General features: G+C 41.0%; 1 long non-coding RNA gene across 2 annotated transcripts in view; it reads left to right on the forward strand.

Moving 5' to 3' along the window:
* The first annotated feature begins 9,744 nt into the window (after nt 1-9,744).
* Nucleotides 9,745-16,739, forward strand: part of LOC144791147 (uncharacterized) — a 33,835-nt gene continuing 26,840 nt past the window's right edge. For both annotated transcript variants that reach the window (XR_013602312.1, XR_013602313.1), the window contains exon 1: nt 9,745-9,858. This is a non-coding gene — a long non-coding RNA (uncharacterized LOC144791147). The remainder of the gene's footprint in view (nt 9,859-16,739) is intronic.

The raw sequence follows: 16,739 nt of genomic DNA on the forward strand, positions 1-16,739 counted from the left end.
TCAGTTATTCAGTGCTTTTTCCTGGGTTGCTGGAAATGTGGTGGTTGGTTTGTCAGCAGCAGGGGCTGGATTTGTTACTGGGGCAGGTTTTGCAGTGGCACTGCAATATCGGCCCCCAGTATCAAAAGCTGCAGAGCACACTTGCGCTTTACCCCCACCCGGGGGCTGTTCCACCAAATTGCTAGGGCTGCTTTAGTTTCCTATTCTGGTTGTGTACGTAATGACCTTTTGCAGTATTGCTCCATAAATCTACAACCTTATCTTGCGTGGTAATGCAGTACCTTCATGTATTGCCTGATCACCAGGTTCTTGACCATCGACGTGTAGAGTCTTTACAACGCTTCTGTTGTCTTCACCTGCTCTACGGTGGCTGGAGTTGTGCTTTGACTCCACATGCCTGAGGCGTTGATTCCAAACATACATACATGGCAGTTTGTTTGGTGCACAGCAAACTCTCTGGGAGAGCACAGTCATTCTTCGGGTTACTTATTTCCTATCTCGTGGCCATTTGTAGCTTCCTCCCCAGACGGCTACTTGCCAATGACATTCCACACACGATGCTTAGTATTGCACGTCTTTATTCTTCTGTGTATAACCACAAACTCAACATCCTAAAACAAGCTTTAATATCATTACTCTCTGACACCCACCTCACAGCTCTACAGAGTCCTTTAGGAGCCAAAAGGGTGCCATCATAAAACTTGTAAGACACTACACTCAATGTAGTCACATATAGCTGATGGAAAGGTAGGGAATGAGAGGAATATGATGGCTGTGATCACTCTGTTTGGAAAGAAGGGATCATGATGCCATTCAATGAAAACTTAAGATGATAGTGTTGCCACCACAATTGTGGAGATAGGATGGAGAACGTCACTGCTGGAACCTGGAATTAATATCAAGAGTATATTTCTTTTTTACTGGCGCTAAATTGTGCTATTACTATTCAGTCACATTCTGACATTTGAGAGTAATCAGTAGACTAGACCTGCCCTTTCACATAACATGTGCTCTGAAAATAATATCTCCTGCTGCAGGTCCTGGGAGTTCACCCATATATTTTCTGGGACGGGAGCCTTGCTGCTCTGAACTGCGGTCTGTGTCTCAACAGGTAATTGGTTTTTTTCCTGTCTCAGTTCATAAATATTTCTCCTCTCTCACCTTCTTGCGAACAGGCATTGAAGTAATTTCATGCCAGCTTCGGCTCGGCTGCCTTTAAGGTTAAAGGATCCATCTCTACTGTAATGGCGCAAGCTGCTAACTATCAGCAAAGAAGCCATGGGCATTGCTACTGATGAGACACAGTCTGTTTTTACTTTCTCTAGTCTTCTTATCCTTTTTTTCATCAGCATATTTGTTACTGATGTTGTACATTTCTGGCTACTATACATTTCACACAAAGAACAGAGCATTTACAGGCTCTTGGGAGTCTAAACTCAACGGTCATGTTATGCTGTGTTACGCTTTCCTGCGTTATGTTGGTTTGTTTTTTGCTCTTATGTTATATCTTAAGTTGTCTGTTATGTTATATGTTAAGTTTTAGGTTATATGTAAGTAATATTGCTTAAATATTAGCCCACTATCCAGATATTACCCATATTTGCTTACTGTCACTAACTTATGTACTGCCATTAATTGCTGATAATTACCCGCATGCAAATGCATCGTCGTCTGTCGAGTCCCTTGCCACACCACTCTTACCTGCATGGGCCGTTCCTGATAATGAAGGAAGGGTAATAAACCATTACTGCCCTACAGATGAGGGCAATAAGTCTATTAGATTGTGGCCGGGAATTTCGACTCCCAAGTATCGAAAGGGCAGAATATCATCACAGCAATATGGAGGGACACAATATTGAAAGATAAGTCGACAGTGGTAAGTCAGCATTTGCTATTTTTAAACCCGCATCTACGCACCTTGAACATATACACATTACCAAGGTACATATATGTATAGTTAGGTATTGAAAATGTATAGAAAATGTATAGAAACTTACTTTTCGATATTTTGCCCTTTGATATTGTTGTAATAATATTCTATCCCGTCGAGATTCAGGATTCGATATTCCCAGCCTACATTACTGTTAGCATGCAGGTGAGGGCAATAAGGCTGTGCGTACCCTCAGCCCACTGGTGCATTTACCTGACCATTTTTGTGGGGAGAAGCGACAGCAGCACAGCTCTGGCTCCCTTCTGCACAAGTTTGTCTTTGCATCAGTGTGCCAGCGCCTCCCATTCCTTCACTAAATGAGAATGTAAGCTTGAACAGTTAGTCGAGAAAAAACATATTCGTTTTTTACAAACAATGTTAGGACTTATATTTCCCTTTAGAGAAGGAAGTGTATATGGCTGTAACAGGGTGAAAGAGAGACTGTCTTATGAAAGAGAGAAGTTGAATCCCTGTACAGAAATCGCTTTATTCCTTGTGGAGACACAAAATAAAAGAAGAAAAAGAAAGTCTGCGGGGTAGGGAGCTAGTAACCAAAGAATGCTCCCTGAGTGGAACTAAACCAGTGGCTATGGCCAACAATGAGATCATTCAGATTGGCTAGCTGGCTTCCATTATACTTTCATACAGAAAGCTAGAATGTGTTATGTTCGATATGTTGTGGGGCGTAATGTGTATAGTGTGTTGAGTTGTGGTGTGGTGTGTTAGTGAGTGGTCCATATTCTTCACACAGTACACATTCCAAAGACAGCTGCATTGCCTGGGATATTGAAGCAAGTAGGGAGAGCTATGACGTCTTGGACTTCAGGCAGCGTGTATTTGACGTCTTTAAATAAAGAGGGCTGTGCAAAATCACTTTTTGTGCCATTTCAAGAAAATTACGCAAAATGTCAAATGTTATCTAAGGTGAAAATGTACACTGCAGCACACTTGTTCAAATATGAAAATGTTTCTCAAGCAAGATATTTCCTGTTCAAATTCGTCATCTACAGCCGAAATTTCGCACATTTTGCTACTATAATTAAAATATTGCCTAGGCTTTATTTTATTTTGCATTTGGAAGTATGGAAAAATCGTCGGGTGTTACTAAGGGGTCCATTATGAATGCAGGCGGATCGCCACCGTACGTATGGCGGTGGTGATCCGCTAGCAGATAACCTCCACCCGCACTGAATTCTCACCCGCCACATTACCGTGGCAGGGGGGAGCCCGGCGGACATAATTTCTGGCCGCCGTGCGAAAAGCTGCTAACGTGGTGGTGACAACGCCGCCACAAAAAAGGCAGGTGGAAATTACTTGGGGGGCCTGTTGCAGGCCCCCAGGGATTCTGGTGGGTGCACATGGGGGGTACCTATGGTACCCCACTGCATTTCAAAATACAACGTGGCAGGCACCGCACGGTGCCTGTCACGTTGTGCATTGAACTGCATGATGTGCATTTTTAGCATTGCGGCGGGCGGTGCTTTCATTACCGCCCGCCCTAATGCTAAACATGCGGGATGCACCCGCCACTGTGGCGGGCGCATCCTTAAGTCCCCCACCGGACCCCCGCCCTTATGGGGGGCGGTCCCTTTTTGCATCGGGATGTCCGCCCGCCATCCTAATGTGCCACTAAATGTCCTCACATTTTTCATGAAAAAAATTGTATGACGTCATTGGTGTGTGTATTGCACAGAGTAACTGTTCGTGGCCTCAGAGTGTTGTCGACCTCCATTATACGAATATTGTTATCTAGATCTTATTTGTGTTGACCTACTAGAACAATCTGTCGATAGATACAATGTCACATCTGGTGTGTATTGTAACTTTTGCTCGCCCAGCCTCAGTGGTTAGTTCTCATGAGTAATTTGCTTACCTGTGACCACAAAGCCTACAACTTAGCCCACTTCATGCAAAGGTATACTCTCTACGTGAATTTTGCAAAAATGCACAGGCTAACAAAATGCATGAATCATTCCAGATCAGCCTTCTATCTCCTTGCTTGGTTTTAGCCGGGGTTGCGCCTACCACTTATCTCACCTCTGTTCAGAAATCATATTTTGTTCCGAAAATGTTTTTATGATCCCTCTTTGGCATTTAATTGCCATGATTTTACTTCTCTTTTGCTCACTTGGAATTTCAAAGTATCACATGCATATTTTAAGCAATTTTACCCTTCCTTTACATTATCAAATTGGCTTACAAGAAGACAAATAGCATAGTCCTAAACATAGAAAGGAAGCTGGCTCTTTTAGAGTCAGCTTCCAGGGCCCATTGTTCCAAATCTCGCACAGCTTTGTTAATTTGTGACTGAGTGGATTGAGATCTCCAGTCAGTGTATGTTGCTGTCATAGTCCTCCTGTGAATATTCTGTTTTCATAGATGCCTGCTGTTTCTGCCCATCTATGACTATATGCTTTCCTTCGAACTTTCGAAGTCTATATACATACGGTAAAGAGGGCAGTTAAATGTTCATAACTTTTTCTCTTTCAACAAAATTACTTGGAATATTTATTTGCGCATAAAGTGCCATACGAAAATGTAAATTTTATATTGTACATATGTTGCATAGCTCTGCATTTTCTCCTTAGATGCCATTTTATCATTTGAAGCTCTTTTGTTTTGTTTAAGAAGTTTTATTGAGTTTTAAAAATAACACTGAGAGAAAATAAATAAATAAATAACAACATTCTGTGGATAATAAACATATTACAAATGATATAAGTACATAGAATATACAAATGTGAAGAGAGAAAATGCTATGAGGAGAAGAAAAAGAAAGAAGAAAGAAGCCAAGAAAAAGGAAAAAGAACTTAAAAGAAAAGCATATACCAAAAATGGTAAAGAGGAAACCAGTCCTGATAAGCATTTAGTAAATCAAATGCCTGTAAAACAGTATGTGCTAGGAAGTAAGTCATGTAGAAGTAAACCTCTATATCATTCATATGTTAGAAAGAGGCCAAAAAGTCAAGTATGAGGTAGATAATAAACAACATGAGAAAGTTCCATTAAAAGAGAGCAGTGTGGAAGCTGGTACTGTTACTTAGAAAATGCAGTAAAGAGAGCTTCAGAGCAAATGATGCATAATACTTGAAGAGCCTTGTAAATTGGCAATGAAACGGTAGCTATCTTATCGAAGAGAAAGTCATAGTGCCAAGATAAGCAGCAGGAGTTATTGAAGAACCAAAAAAGCAGAATGATGTTGCCGTGCGTTTAAATATCAAGAAACGCCGGTTTACCTGAAGAAAAATTAACGAGCAACCGCTGATTCAAAATGGTGGCCGCCCGCGGTAGCTGTGAGCAGGAAATGAATTTACTGCCGCTGGCTCGACCGAGCTCCAAATCGCGGTCAGAAGGGCTCCATCAGCCGCTCCAACCCCTCACGAAGTCGTTTCCTGCATCCGTCAGCAGTGAAACGTGGCTTAGACGGCTGTATTTAGAAGACGAACTCTGCAGTTGAGCGGAGCTCAGGTCGGAGCCGCCATCTCGTTGCGGCGCAAGACCACGACCCGATCATTTGAAGCTCTAATAAAGCTGTTATTTGCATGTACGTTAGGGTTTTTTGCAAAACTCTACCTTGTCCTACTGCTACCCCTGTTCTTTTGTTATTGTACGACATAAAGAAGTGAAGGAGGCTGAAGAAAAGGTTCCTCTGCGACCATCCCTGGGGCATAAGAGTAGTACTCGCATTGTTTCCCTTTTCTAACTTCTTTCTGAAAGGTTGTCACTTAACAGAGGAGCAAGTATGAATGGAATCAAACACATGTAACAGTTTTTCACAAACTGAAACTGGCCTTCATTAATATACATACTATGGGTCCCCTTTTGAGAGATTCTGAATGCATTCTGATAGTTGATGCAAGTTGTGAGTGTCCATCACCTGTGTTGCCCCAAAAACATGAGGATAAGGAACATAAAATGGCCTTTGCATCAAGGGTGCTCACCAAAGCAGAAGGTAGATAGGCCAACATAGAGAGAGGAAGGCTTTGGCCTGCTCAAGGGCTGTTGAGCAATTTAAGATCAACATTTGGGCCAAACCTTTTAACAGACATACCGATCATAAACATTTAGGCCCTAAATTACTAGAGTTGCTTGGGTTTACACATGATGCGATGCAATTTAGCACTTCACCTGCAAGCTTTTAGTAAGTAAGGGCCTGATGAATGAAAAGTGGTTACCCATTTTGTGAAAATATTTTATTACATGAAGGTGTAAGCTTTTAGTAAACTGATGCAATCTTTTATGTCACCATGCATCACATAAGGATCCACGCAGAAATGTAATAAATGATAACATAAGGGTTTTACACAGTACAGTGAGGACTTCATGCAGCTTGGTTTGAATTGTATCGAAATTATTTTACAGGTAAATGTATTCAAAGAGCCAAAAATTTCAGAGCGGACAGTTTTTTGGGGATGTCATTACTTATGATCTTAATGTAAGTGGGTGGAAAGCGCACTTGGTTACAACGATAAATCTTTTTATGAACTCGGTATGTGTGCAGTGTTAGAACTATGTCTACTGAACATATATTTTAAAATGTAAGTAACCTAGCCCCTAGGCAGGCAGCTAGGACTCTAACACGCAACAACCATGATGATTCTCATATGTGATACATTCAATTTAATGAAAACGTTATACTAATCAATTTGAACAGAATTTCTTTTTCATACATCTGATTATAATAATGCAGCCTGTTTTCAAACATTAGTGCAAATATGAACAGAACAAATTATTCATTTTTTTTTTAAAAACAACAATCCAACCCTATGCATTTTGGGATCATGTTCCTTCTTCAGGGGTTATCTGTAAAAACAAAAGTGAAAGGCAACAAAATCATTTGTGGCACAAAGTCGATATCTTCTATGTATTAGTAAAGACAAACGTCAATGACAATGTCAGCATGCTCCACGTCGTGATAAAAACCATCACCCAGTAAAAAAACTAATAGTTAGGGCACCAAACTTATTGCAAATGTCTTATCAATTGCTGCAGTCAACTGTAACAACATTGAAGGGTACTAATCATTAGAAGAAGACCTGAAGGAAAAATAGGATGTACTATCTGAACAATGGAATCAGACGTCAACATACCTTTTGACCGTAGTCCTTTAAATGAACCGTGACGACATGTTCATTCAATACATGGATGTGATCGGAAAATAGGATTCACAATTAAAAGACCATATTCATCCATGTTGAAAAAAATTAATAGAGTCTCAGTGCCCTCGTATGCTTACCAAAAAAGAAAATAGAAGCAGGAAGAAGCGATCGGTCTATCACGTGTGGGGTCCGAGGTTACTAGAAAAAACAAGTGATGCTGAATGGCTAATATGTCACTTGCAAAAATTGCCAGAGAAGACCTAAACATCAGTTAAGAAGTGCTCACCTAGTAGCTCTACCCACGACAACCCGCAAGTGGTGAGCTGTATGTTACATGAAAGTCCTGTGATTGATCTATAATACGGAAATGGAAACAAATAAGTACGGAATGTTTTCTCCAAGGGCAGTATTGAGCAATAGAAATGAAAGGAGAGCTCACCTAGTGACTCGTGACACACATCTTTATTCTTAAAGACTTAACAGTGAGTAGATTTGCAGCATAAGTTTCGGTACCAGCGTGAAGTCAGTCTGGAAAACAACAGAAAATAAAAATAGGGACCAATTACATGAAATCGATAGCCTAAAGTCAATGTGTAGAACGAGGAAATGGCATTCTTACCAGAGTCGAAGATGCAATGCTGCCCCTACTACTCGCGTCAAGTTTGAGGCTCCGAACGCCAGATAGATTACGGATTCTGATTAGGTTCAAATGCCTGTTGTGGCGTGTCATGTGATGCGGAACACAGGACACCAAAGAAAGACTGTCGCTCTGAAAGTATGGGTAACGGTTAAAAGATGCAATAATATAAACCCAGAAAATTCCTATCAGGACGTGTTCCTGGACGTTTGAAAGGATGATGTGAATGGAATAACGCGAATGAAATCACACAGCGTTCAGCGAGTGGAAGCATAGAAACAGACATGCTTCCTGTCGATAAACAGAAATAGCAGACTACACTGTCAGCAAGTCTCAGTGATGCATATAGAAAACGGACTCTATTGTGTTGAATGGCTAGTGAGGCCGATCCCAGTGTAAAATGATGTGCTATTCTTTATTCGATTGCCCAATTGTGGAACAGTACAGACATGCGCTACTGTGAACAAGTTGTTAGTAGTGAGTTACTGAATGGATGCATGAGAACCTTACAGTTCTAATTCAAGATCAATGTAACTAATACATGTCAAAAATGATTAATGAGAGGACATTGCTTTTTGACTAATGACAATATGTTAACAATGGCATAAGTGAACAATAAAAACCCCTCTGTTCCTTCTGATAAGTGTGCTGTCCCTGATCTCAAAAGAATCCCTAATGCAGTGTGTGCTTATTTGTATGTGAAAGAAATGAAATGATGACTGATTTAAAGGAAACACGACATTTTACGTTTGTCATTGAGTCCTGACGGGGTCATGGTTTGTAATTTTTTTATCCAGAATACTTCTCGTTGGAGAAGTTTCTTCGAATTATCCGTTCCTGTTTGTTTGGCAACCTGTTCAATTATCTGGAATTACAATTGCGCTATTTTGTGGCGTTGTTCAATCCAATGGGTCGCTACAGGGGAGGTTAGATTTGCAGTGCGTATCCTGCTTTTATGTTCGGAAAGCCGAGTTTTCATTTTTCTTTCGGTTTTCCCCACATATAAAAGTCCGCAAGGACATTTAATGGTGTAAACAACATGTTTTGAACCACAAGTAGTGCGATTTTTTTGTTTGATTTTACTCCTTGTTTGGGGATGTAAAAGGATGTCGCCCCAAATAGCGTTGTTGCAATGTGTACAGTTCCAACACTTGTGGGTGCCTAATTTTGTAGGTGGTTTAGAGGCTTCCACTCTACCCTTGTTGGAAAGAATTTCCTTAATATTTTGCGCTCTGGTGTACGCAAAAAGAGGTTTTTCTGCGAATAGTTTTTGGAAGTCCTCTTCAGTTTCCAGTAGATCCCAGCGTTTCATGATGATTTGTTTGATATCTCTAGATGCTGTGGAGTATTTTAGAAACAAACACCATTCGTTTGGTTGGTGTTTTCTTTGTCTTTTCCAATATTTTTTTCCTGGGCATCAGTCTCGCTTTTTCCATTTTGCTATCAACAAGAGTTTCAGGATATCCTCAGTATAAGTAATTTTGTTTTTGTTGTACAAAAGTTTCTTCACAAGTTTTGGAATCCGAGGAGATACGATGGATTCGTAAAAATTGGGATACAGGTAAGTTGTTGATGAGAGATGGAGGATGAAAACTACTGTACAGTAGAGCATTGTTTTTATCTGTGTTTTTTTTTAATACTCTTGTGTGTATAGTACCAGCTGCAAGTTCTATTAGAACATCCAAGAAAGGTAATGATTTCTTGCTAATGTTATGTGTGAATTGGATTCTGGGGTCCACCAAATTCGAACTGCGTATATTGTTCAGTAGTGAAAGTTCAGACCCTTTCCAAAACAAAAACATGTCATCTATGTATCTTCTGAAGAAGATCAAACCTTCTCTCCAATTGATGTCTGTTAGGATGTAATCATTTTCAAATTTAGCCATGAACGTGTTAGCGTAGTCAGGTGCTCCTGGAAACCCCATAGAGGTTCCGTTGAGTTGAATGAAAAATGTATCTTTCCAAGTAAAGTAACTATTTTGTAAGCAGAATTCTAAAAGTTGAAGAACGAAACATTTGGGTACATTGTGGTTCTCTTCTCTCAATAGTGCCCATTCTACTGCTTCCAAGCCACTGGCATGGGGAATAGAGGTGTACAAGGCAACCACGTCAATGGTGCAGAGAATCCAATCTTCAGATACTGATTCTTGGATGCTATTTAAGCTGCGAAGAATATCCGTGGTGTCTTCAATGTAAGTTGTCCATTGCTGAACAAACGGTTGTAAGTGATAATCAATGTATCTTCCTGGGTTTTCAAAAACAGATTCACACCCTGATACGATCGGCCTAAAAGGAGTATCTGTTAGGCTTATGTGGATCTTGGGTAAAAGGTAAATTCTTGATCTTCTCGGGTATAGATTAGGTAAAAACCTTTGTGTTGTAGAATCGATCCAATTTAGTTGTTCTGCATTATCCAAGATTGCTCTGAGATTCTCTGTGATTTCAGATGTTGGATCAGTATTCAGATTTCCATATCTGGTTGTGTCATTCACATGTTCAAAGCATTCCGTTCATAGTAATCTGTATCCATGATCACTAGACCTCCTCCTTTGTCTGCTTTTTGGAAAGTTATGTCCCGATTCTTTGCCAATGTATTCAGTGCACTGTATTCTGCCTGGCTGAGGTTTTTTTTTGCCTTCTTCTGTAATTGAGTTTTTTTTATATCATTCTTGATGAGTACCTCAAAGGTGTCCAAAATCTTGTGGGAAACGGGTGCCATAAATGTACTTTTTGGTTTGAATACAGCTGTTTCCTTATTGGGATCCTGGGGACAAACGTTTGTGAAAAAGTCTGAGTCCTCATGAATTTAAAAAATGCTATTTCACTTTCAAGTTCTGATGAATTATAGGTGCTCACAAAAGATGTACCTTTGTTGAGTACTGTAGTTTCAAATTTTGTAAGTTGAATTTGCGACATATTAACAACCAGACTCATTTCGGTGTTTGACTCCTGAGACCTTTCTTTGCTTTGTCTTTTTCTTTCTCTTTTTCCTTTTCCTTTTCCTCTCCTTGTTTTTTGTCATGAGTTTTTGTTACTAGTTGTGCTGATGCTGCCTCTGGGGGTCGCACTGAATCCATGCTTCCCTCTAAAAAAGACACGCTTGGAGAGGATCCTGATGGTATTAAAGATAATTCTTTGCAAGTGTCCGTTCCATCTGTAGGACGGCGTGCCAGTTGTCTAGATGTATCTAGATCGTAATCTGAGACAACACTTTCTTCAGAGTCCTAGCTGTCTGCCTAGGGGCTAGGCCACTTACATTACTTATGATCTTGACAAGATGGATTTTAGATTATCACAAATGTTACGTGTAGTTGCCTTATTGTAGGGCATAGTCAAAGTTGGGGATCTTTAAGTTAGTGAGTCTGTTTGGACAAAGGGGATGGTAGAGGACATCATGTTGAAGGAATTCATTTTAATATATACTTGACGGGTGATCCAAGAAGTGGATTCAGGTCCTAGAGTTTCAACTATTTTGATGGTTAAGGATAAATTGACTTGTTATTGCTGGAAGACAAATTTGATCCACAATCTGCCTTATTTTCCACTATTACTGAGAGAAACACAGAGCAAGTAAATAAATTGGAGACACGTATAGGTGCCCATATAGGAAGTCCTGTTGTTGGAAACGGTTTCTTTAAAGATGCCCCCTCCACTTTTCCCACATTTTAGACTGCTAGATGCTGTTTTCTATCGCTGATAGTGCACTGGGACCTGCTAACCAGGCCCCAAACCTGTGATTTTTCCCCTAAAAGTAATGTGAATTGGTACACCCAATTGGCAAGGTACCCCTTATAAGTCACCACTATATGGGACCAGTGGTATGTAAGGTAAGGATGGTAAAGGGGTCAGGAGGGCAGCAGCACTGATTGTGCCACCCTATGTGACTCAAGTAAAAGTGCGTCTGCAGGTCTGCCATTGCAGCCCTGCACAAGCAGCCTTTCTGCGCGAGAGTGACTCTTCACACACCATGTGCTAAAAAGCCACACCACTGCCTTAATGTAAGTAAGTCACACCTAAAGTTGTCCTCCTAGGCCCAGGAAGTAGAGTGCATTATATTAAAGGTGTCAATATATATGTTTATACATATATATCCCTACGGTAACCCTGTAAAGCAAGTTTTTACTGTAAGTGACCATCGGTCCAGAGAGTAACATGGGCTGACTACCAAGGAAACTCAGGATAGCCATTATGGAACGACTCAATTGGTTTGTGTTTGGTGTCAAACACCATGCTTTTTCATCCCCAATACGATCTCATGTCAAGGGTGAGATGGCATGCAGAAATGTACCACCATGAGTGGGTGACCCTACTAGGATACAGTGACCAAGTGACTTGAAGGGCTTCCCTGAGCAATTTCTGCCAATACAAGAGTGTCCCCTGCAGAGACAAAAGGCCTGGGCTGGAGGGAGGTCACACCTCCTCACTCCCAGGATGGCTAGTCTCTACAGTGATCAAGGCGTGAGCCTCTAAGGCTTTTACTGCCCTTGATGTGTAATTACTTGTCCCCCACTCCTTTCGACCTCAAGCTGCAGAAGTAACCGTTGACTACATTTGCCACAGCCAAGCCTGGGTGATTGCCAGTCATGTGATCAATCCCTTGAGTGACATCTCCCGCTCGAGAGCAACTCACAGTGACCGACATCTTCAACGACCCTGCTGCTTTTTCCTGCATCCAGAAGTTGGAATCATTTTGTGTGTGGTAAAGCATTTTTGGCCCGACCTGCCACCATGATTGACAGCTGCCAGCTACCAGCTACCAATGCACCCAAAGCTGTCAAGCAAGGTAGAAGAAATCCAGCTGTTTAACCCGGGTCCTAGCATCCCAAAGGTCTCTAGTCTCCATGGGTAAAGTGGAACTCCATCTCCAAGTGTGATTTTGTCAAGTGATGCAAGTTTGACAGCTCCAGCGGATCTTGTTTAGTACCAAGGACAGGCAAGTCATCTCTGCACCCAGACCCTCTGGGCAAGGTAACAAAGCAACAACTGTTGGAACTTGGTCAAGGGACCCTCATGACCTTATCCAAAAGAGGGTTCATTTGATCTCACCCTGAAAGTGACCACATTTCACCTGCGGTTTCCCCTATTCATTTCAATAAGATGAATTTGACAGATTTACTGCATTTATTTTTCAATACTTAAAAAATCCACAACTCTGTTTGTAAGTATGATCCAAAGTTCATGTTAGTGTCTATATTCTATAGAAATAAGCTCTATTTTTGGAAATTGGTGTTGGATTTCTTTTGAGTTGTCTGAATTACTTATGCACCATAATGGTACTGCAAAATGCTTAACACATGTTCCTCCAGTAATGGCTGACTGCTCTTTCCCACACTACCAGGACTGAACTAAGGATCATCTCTGTGTATTGTGAGAATATTGCATGGTACGGCCTTCCAACCATACCACCTAATATTCCACCTTGCAACACATTTGAAAAGCACAATGTTTCAGGTAGAAAGCGGAATCGTCGGACCTGCGAATTGCATCTAACTCCTTTTCCAGAGGGCCCGAAGATTCGTTTAAGGAATGTGTTATTAGTCCTGTTCTTCATAGCGAGAAAAGGGATGGGATATGTGGTTGTTTAAGAAAGGCCTTTACCCAAAATAGGTGTAATTTAAATTTGCAAAATAGTTGCTGAGTTAATTTATTTTGACTATGGATGACAATGGGGAGGACAATTCTGTGAGTTAGTGCCTGATAAATGTAAAGGTATTTTTTTCAAATCTGACATTTGACACAAAAGAATGTAATTGCATACCTGACATGTCAATGGACTAGTTCAAAGATAAAGTAGTGTCGTAGTTGAAGGTATTCATAGTTATTTTAGTACTTTCTGTACTGTCATTTTAAAAGATTTTAACAGCTATGACAGTGCCAGATATTCCATGTTGCAACTATGATGACGTGAAACGAATGTCCCTCGAAGTAAGTAGGATGCCTGAGAAAAGTCAGGCTAACCCAGCACATTGTGCAAGGCAAATTGGCATGCAAACAAATTGCTAAGTTATTGTTTAACTTGTGTTTCTCCATTTGCTAAGGGGGAAAATGCTGTTTATGTTGTTGTACTCTCATACTTGAGGGAGAATATCTGATTTAATGATGTACCTTGTAAGATGTGTAGTAATGCAAGACCTTGTGAGTACAAGTTTGAAATGCTGCATGGTTCTGCTCACAAGAGGATCTACACTATCATGGGAGTTTTCTTCTAATGTGTACATTGTCAACGCTTTCCACAGCCCGTTGTTGCTGTCCTTGGAGTTAGATGCAATCTTCAGTGGTGTTACAATAAAGTTAATTATCCATTTCAGTGTTTTTCTCTTCTCTGCAGCTAAGTTTGCCTTGTTTAAACATTTTGACCTTTTGGATGCAGATTGTCATATAGCTTTATAGCCTGCTGTCGATGGCTATACTGGTTGTTAAGGGCCCTAAACCCGAGTCATAGGCCCTAACCCCAGGGCGACACCCTATAACGAGGGAAAGGGCCTTTATCAACTGGTATAGCCCAAGGCAGAAGGTCTATAAGGCTATAAGAACATTCCACCCACTAAAGGTAGCATGTTGTGAATTAAAATGGTAGAAAAATTAAGACATCCATTGGAATGTTGGAGCTCCCGAATTAAACAAGCCATTATAAGCCACCAGCTACTCCATTGTCTTCAAAAGAACTCTCAACATTGCAGTGTTCTGATTCTTGATAGAGATCTGAGGGAATGAGTTAGTCTGATGATTCTCAGATGAAAACAGTGAAATGTATTTGTCTGATACTGTCCTATTGCCAGGGTGTGTAACCTGCATTGAACACACTTGGCAGTGGACAGACTGTGTAGCTACTCTTATTTCAGGGGCAATGCTGTTATCTTTAGCTCTTCAGGAGGAATGACAGAAGGATTATTCATTCATAATGGATTTGCCATGCTGGTAAAGAAGGTTAAGCACATTCTGATATACAGTGAATTGGCACAATGCAGTCCTGAAAAGTCCAAAGCCATCCAAAAGAAGCTCTTTTCTGAATGACCAGCAAAGTTGTAAAGCCATGTAAGAATCAATCACTTTGGATATTTGCCTCTTGTCAGAGCGTTCCCGTTTGAACTAGGCCCTGAACATTTGATCCACTGAGTCTGAGCTCCTGATAAAGTTGGTGGTCATAACTCCCTACAACTTACTCTACAACCCTATTAGAGTAAGGGCACTTTTACTCTCTTCCATAGATACACTTTCTCCAAATCCAGCTGCTTTGCCATCTAGTGCGGGCAGCATACATCTGGCACTACAGGGATGAGCTTTGATGATTCTTACTTAGGAAGTAAACTTTTAAAAGAACCATGGGCCGTCTGGAAGACTCAGGCACGCCACAACCCAAGGAACCATTATTAAAATATTAGCTCCCATTTAAACCCGTTGGGTACAAACCTTCATAAAAAGCTGCATCGGCTTCTCTCAACAAAGTTTTAAGTATGGGGGAAGTGGGTCATTGCCCAAGTTCCCCACCTTCCAGGACCGCCTGTTGTAAAACAAATGGGATAGTCACAATACTCTCTCTCTCTCTCTCCCTCTACCTCGCTTCCTTTCGCTTTCCTCTGCCTTTTTCTGCATCTCCATCTCTTTGTGACTGCCTATTGATCCCTGACACACTACTGACCACCTTTATACCTATCTCTATTTCTTTCCCTCAGTTATCGCTTACTCTGTCGTCCCTCTCTCCCTACATTGCTCACCATCTTTACCTCTCTCTACTTCTATTCCTCACTTTAGCAAACTCTCTCCTCCTGCTTCCTTCAATGCCGCTCCCTGCCGCTCCTCTGTCTAGCTACCTTACCTTTCACAAGATCAGCTATCTTTACTTCTGTACTGTTGTATCTCATCTCCCGCACGACCTCAGGAATCAGTAAACCATCACCTTTCTCTAACTCTCCCCATTCCTTTACCTCAATTTTCTCAAACTAATCCGTCATTAGTGCTTAAGTCAGGTTAATTTAGCTGAAAATAAGTAATAATTTAAAGATTTCCAAACAAAGGTTTACATAGTAGTCCTTGCCGTGTGACCCAAAAATCATTGAGATGAATCTGACTTCTTTACTCTCCCAGTCAGCCCAGCCACTCCCTTCAGGCTATTTAATTGAAGGAGGCGATGTCCTTTATGTATATATTTACATACTCAATCAGTGAATTATTTAACAATCCATGTTTACAACTCATGATCCTTTGCAATTGATTTCCATTGTAATAACAAACTTCGAATTTGTATGATGTTCACTCTTAAATCTGATCCATTGCCCAGCTTTGCTAGAAAACGTAACCTCCTGAAATGACTCACACAAGCATAGGCAATAGGTCTTGCCTTTGGGACCTTAAAAGTGTTTTGCCAGAGCAATAGCCTTTGCCAATTTCTTAAAGCTATGGTGTAGAACTTTGTGACTGCTGTGCAGTATGTTGAAAAGTTTTAATAAAACATTGTTATAAACATTTGTTACATTATAAATATATAACCAAGAAGACAATATGTAAAATTGAAGACCCTATGAAAAAAGAATTAACATAATAAAAGACGTCTAGTCTTTTTTCTCCTGGCCATGCTGGCAACTTCTTCCTGCCTGTTGTAATGCTTGTTTACTATTGTTTATTTTTGTTATGGAGGTGGGTTGGTGGGGGGGAGACATAAACAACGGGATGGTGGAAGTTGGCAAACAGTGCCTGTATTATCACACAAGCAGCGGACAGATTTTAGGGGAGAATCAACAGATTCCAGATACCAAGCGCAGACTGTGGTGATGCTGAGTGGTGCTGTGGTGGTGGTGTGCTGATGTGGAGGTGATGCTGAGGTGGTTGTGTGCTGATTTCAGAGGTGATGCTGAATTATACTTAGGTGGTGCTGAGTGATGGTGTGGTGCTGAGTCATGCTGAGGTGGTGGAGCTGCTGCACTGGTGCTCAGATGGTACTGAGTAATGCTGAGTTGGTGCTAAAGTGCTGCTGCGTTAGTGCTGAATTGCTGCTGAGGTGGGGCTGCCCTTGAGGTGCAATTGCGCTTGTGGTGGTGCTGTGCTGGTGCTAACGTTGTGCTGCGCTGGTGCTAAG

Source organism: Lissotriton helveticus, chromosome 11, assembly GCF_964261635.1.
Source record: "Lissotriton helveticus chromosome 11, aLisHel1.1, whole genome shotgun sequence".
Lineage (NCBI taxonomy): Eukaryota > Metazoa > Chordata > Amphibia > Caudata > Salamandridae > Lissotriton > Lissotriton helveticus.